We start from the raw sequence: 6000 nt of genomic DNA on the forward strand, positions 1-6000 counted from the left end.
TTTTCGTGACTTTTTCTATTTTTTAGTAAGGGCATTTTGTCTATTCATATTTTTCTTTTATTATTATTATTTTTTATTTCAACCGGTTTAATTGGTTTAGAACTTTAGATAACTTCTGATTTTTAGTAACCATATTTTTCAACCGATTTTTAATAAAGTCCTAAAGTACATTATCTTATATCAGAAATTTTATTCTAACACAAAGTACATTAAGCTAACTTATAAAATACATTATCTTACCTTGAACAGTTTATTATTTTAACACATAAGTGTGTGGAGCACAAAATATTTTTTAAACGTCAAGTGACGTCGTTTTAGACCCACACAATAATTTGTTAAAAGATCAGCCCAAATTGTTCCAAAAAAAAAAACAAAGATCAGCCCAAATAAGTCCAATTACTTTCAACCCATATTGTTGCGCAAAGTAGACAACTATACTTTTAGGCAATTTATATCCTACACCACGGCGCGCGTTGCACTATGCGTCCAGATGCAAAACGACGTCGTTTTATTATTATTTTTTTTTTTGAAATTTTCTGCCCCAGTGAATGGCAGTAGTTTTTTCTTTAAAAAAAAACTCGCTGCTCAAGAATGTACATAATGTTATACTAGAATACACATAATTGTATACATGAATGTACATAATTATATAACAAAATATACATACTCTTTTTAAAAGATAATACACATAATCTAACATAATACATAATAAACATAAACTTTTAACATAATACACATCAACTATTAACATAATACACACAAATTTTCTGATTCGGATGTACATAATTGTATAAAAAGAATGTACATAATTGTATAAAAAATGTACATAACTGTATGAACCAATACACATAATTGTATGAACAAATACACATAACTGTGTGAACAAATACACATAATCCCAGCAACTTCCTACCGCGCCTCCCAAAACGACCCCAAAACGACGTCGTTTTGAGAGGCGCGCGGTGCACAATGCTATATGCGCCGTGGTGTAGGGTATAACGATGGATACTTTTATCAGTTTATGTGCAAATTTGAATTGTACCTAATATAGTATTAAGTACGTGCAACTTCTTATATGAATGTGCAAGTCTTTACACAACAACATACAAACTTTTTAATTGTATTGAATAACTATAATATTGATTTAACCCAGCCTGTAAATCTTTATATCATAATATACAAATTTTTACATACATCATATTATATATGCAGGCATGCAGCAAGTTTTTTGTATTAAACAATTTTGTTATATAGTCGCCTTGTTTACTAAACAACAATAATTATATCATGGACTAGGGTCATATTGCATCATGAATCCAAGTCATCCATAATTTTTCTTCCTAACTATTTAACTTCAATTTATTTTTTCTTCAAAAAAAAAAACTTCAATTTATTTTTTCATTTTTCTTTTTGAACAAATAAACTTAATGTTTAAAAAATATATTATTAAAAAGTTTTTATTGAGATCTTTTAAATATAAATGAATACATAAATAAATAAATAATACAGGTACATAAAGTCATTATTGTAAGTTGATAAAATCACTATTATGTTCATAATTCATAAAGTCATTAGTATAAATTTAGGTTTATATATAAAGTCATTACTAGAGGTTCATATTTACATTAATTACGTCAAATCCACGTTCTTTAATTTTCATTGTGGGACAAAGACTTTTTCAAATTAATTAAAATGAATAAATATATGCAATTCATCTCCTCACATAAGAGAATCTGGATTCACTTTAACTCAATCAAAATCGACATTATATTTCAAAATGAATACTCATGTGCCAAATTTATATCAATTTTTCAACAATCTCTTCCTGAAAACGGATGTAAATCTTAGGCGCTAGACCTTTAAATTACAAGGTTTGTAATTTCAATCTTGATTTTGACAACTATGGGCACAATTCTAGGAGGGTAAAATGTCTGGATTCACGGGCAAAGAAAAAAGATAGCATATATAATTGTAGGAACATACAATATAAATAATGATCAAACTTAGCTGCTTTTTTTTTTTTTTTTTTTTTTTTTTTTGTGCATGCAGGGGTGGGGTGGGGTGGGTGTTGCAGCAACTCGAGTTTGTGAAGGGAGAAATGTCTTTTGATGTCTCCACAAGTTGACAAAGTTATGTTGCCCTAGTTGCCATCTACATTTGAAACATACAACACTCCACTTTACAGTGCTTTCAAGTTCACTTCTATTTTCTTTTTCCTGTGATCACAGATTTCATTCTTCTGAGTTGTTGAAGGAACATACATTAATGCAGATCTATGCGCTTTTCAAAGTTTACCAGCAGATTCATCGTTTTGGTTAATGTTGTTTGATATAATCATTACAATCAAAGTAGCATGGAAATGGAAAATGTAGTATTTCAACATTTAGGGGATGTTTGGTTCATGGAAAATGTTTTCCAACCTTACTTAAAGTGAAGGAAAATGTTGTTTTCTAGTGTTTGGTTCATGGAATTCATTTTTCATTGGAAAATAAATTCCTCAAATTTGAGGAAAACAAAATCCTTGGTTGGACCAAGGATTTTGTTTTCCATGAAAGATTAGATTGCCTATTTTACCCTTGCTTACTTTTTTTTTTTTTGAATGCCCCTTGCTTTCTTTTTTAATTATATTACTTTTATTAATTTGTAGGGGCATATAGGTCTTTATACTCATTATTCCTTACAATTCCAAATCTAACCAAACAATAGAATTAGTATTCCTAGTAATTCTTTTTCCACCAACCAAACAATAAAATTTATCTTCCTAGTAATTATTTTTCCATGGAATTCCAATTCCACTTCCGTTAAAATATTTTCCGCGAACAAAATGAGCCCTTATGTCATGTCACAACTCATATATATATATATATATATATATATATATATATATATATATATATATATATATATATATATGAGAGGGATCAGATGAGAACGAACATGCTTCAAGGTAAAAAGTGAAGATTAAACTGACCTATTTATTTGAAAAATAAATAATTGAGGGTTGTTGAAGAATAAGAAAAAATGGTAGGGTCAGTTTAATAATAAATATTGCAAACTTATTTTCAAAAAAAAATAAAATATTGCAAACTTAAAAGTTTACAATAATTATAAAATTAGCTCCGTGCATTTTTACTAAATAAAACTCTCAATAATTACTATTAATGAACCATGATAAGCAGCTATGATCAGTCCTCAATTTTTACAGTTGGAAATTATTCTCATTTGAACTCACTCCTATATGTGTGTGTACAGAATTAGGATCGTATAATAAGAACAATGTTTCCTGAAAAATATGAAATTAAATAATCTCATTTGTCCATTTAGGTGGTTCAAGGGCGGGAAAATAATGAAAAATGTAAAAAAAAAAAAAAAAAAAAAAAAAAAAAAAAAGGCTGCGATGGAATTTTCATGATTATTATGGTGTAGTGGATAATGTTACAGAGTGCATTCACTGATATGTGAAAATGTACTCATGATTTGTAAAAATGTACTTAAGTTGGATGCACCGTAATATATTAGCGAGTGCTCTATGAAACTTTGATTTGCTTAGTGCACCTAAATAATTATTAAAATGTTACCACATTATTTCTCTTTTTTAAAAAAAAAAAAACTTTTAATCAACCAAGATGAATGTATGAGATTATTTTACATTTTTTTTTTCAAAAAGCATTTTTCTCCTTAAAAATGATAACATTTCTATAAATATAAGTAGAAGTTTAAATGAATAAATCATGCATATTTATCCCAAATAATGTGTATTTAGATTTTTGTTTTTAAATATAAAAATGATGAGTGTGTTGAACTTCCTAATCAGTTAATGTGTATTTAGATGAACATGATGGATATTTGACTGAAAGAATGCGTATTTGAACTGTGCATATTTAGTCTAAAAGACTAAAACAATGCTTTTAAAAGAAGTCAACCTAATGAACTTTTAGCCTAAAATATTGCATCTTTAATTTGAAACAGAGCAAGTCTGGATGGTACGTATTTGGTCTAAAATAATGTGTATAAAATGAGTCAGCCTAATGTGCGTTAGTGTAAAATAATGCATATTTTCCCAAAATGATGTTTTATCCAAAATTGATGCTTGAAGAAGAAGTAGTCATTGCATCTTTCATTTAAATTTCTTCATATTTTAATAATATTTCTCAAATAATGTGAATTTTCTTTAAAACGATGTGGGTAAGACTTTAGCTTGCCTTGTTTAATTTGAGTTGTAGCATTTTTATATACTATAAACTAACAAAACTAAGCCAACTAAGGTACTTGCTGAACCCATCTTGACAGTCCTAGAAATGACTTTGGTCACTAAGTTGCATGTTCTTCACTGTCTGATCTTCAACGTCAAGAGTCGTCCACCAAATTGTTTAGAGAGAAGATCTCTAACTTTGCAATGAAGGATTGGTGTTTGTCTTTAGAAAACTACTAGACATAATTTAGATGATTCTTGAAGCTTTGGAAAACTTTGAATAACTTTAGCTTGCACGCAAAAGTTCAGGTTAATCAAGTTCTTCCATTGCTTCAAACTGAGCTCTATTTATAGACCGAGTAAAAAATTTGAATGTCTTTAAATTTGCCAGTCGACGCCCTCTAAAATGGTAGGTATACAAAACCTGCAATCTCTACCTTTTCCGTTACATGTAATTGACCTGTGGGTTTTCCAAAATGTCTTTAGCTGAAAGGAATGATTTTGTCGTAAAAGTATGTCTGCGTCTTATCATAACATATCTTGATGTCAAGATATCTTGAGAGATGTGTCCAAAAACTCTTTTTCACAAGGGACAAGCATATATTCCTTGTAATAACTTATCGTACTATTGCCAGTAGATCTTGGATTTGCTACTCAAAGAGGATCTATCGTACCCTAACTTAGATACTTCTTCTGATTCCAACTAATATCAGATGATAAAACATCTATCGGAAAACCTTAGCATATGAATGATGTGGTCTGATGTTGACTAAAGCTTATAGCAAGCTTAGAATCTTCTGATTGAGTCAGTTGAAAAGATATGTCGGACTAACTAGCAAGATTTGTTAGAATCCTTCTGAGTGATATGTCGAATAACATCTTCCAATGGTAGATTTTACTAAAGGGTGTACCTTTCCGAACAAGATTTGTTGAAAAAAGGCTTGATAAAAGAGTTAAGTCCTATTTTGGTCTTTACAAATAATTTTATATAGAATGAAAGATTACATACAATTTGAGAGTCTAATTCGTTATCTTACCAGAGTTAACATCTTCAAAATCTAACACAATATAATTCTTGATAACTTTTTTTTACACTAGTAGTCATTTTTTTTAATCTTGCGGCTATATATTAATTACTATTTTCTATGCAATCCATAAACTTACTACTATTACACTTTACAATTAGATGTTGAAGATCGAAAGCCTTTAGACTATGTGATTGGGGTTCAAATGTTTTTTGTAAAATTAGTTAAGTTAGTTGATATATGCATTTGAAAATTAGTAAAAAAAAAAAAAAAAAAAAACGCACACACAAATCTTTGTGTATGTTAACTAGTATATATGTTTATCTTGTAAATCCAATACCACAAAAATCAGTTGATAGGGCATGCATATCGTGGCATTTCAAACTAAGGATGTAGTACAAGGTGGAGATTGAAAACTTAGTGAGTACAGTTAGGGAATATATACTATATTTCTTATTACTATGTCAAAAGATAATTCATTTTCCATCATGCTTTGCTATGATATCAATTTTTAGGATAAATCGTTTAGTACTGTCAAAATTTATAATAAGCAATGACCGTACAATTTTATTTCATTATACTTATGTAACAGTTAGCGTCACGTTTCAATTGCATAATGCTAGATTTGACTCTCCAGGCCTTTACTCACACAAGATACTATTTATTTTATTCTATCTAATTGTTTTGAGAAATTTCAGGTAAGTTTATAATATGAAAATGTGTTCCAACACACAAAAATAGTCTTCCTTAAGAGTTTCTATTTATCATATAATGGATATCGAA

This window comes from Ipomoea nil, unplaced genomic scaffold (assembly GCF_001879475.1).
Source record: "Ipomoea nil cultivar Tokyo-kokei standard unplaced genomic scaffold, Asagao_1.1 scaffold0869, whole genome shotgun sequence".
NCBI lineage: Eukaryota > Viridiplantae > Streptophyta > Magnoliopsida > Solanales > Convolvulaceae > Ipomoea > Ipomoea nil.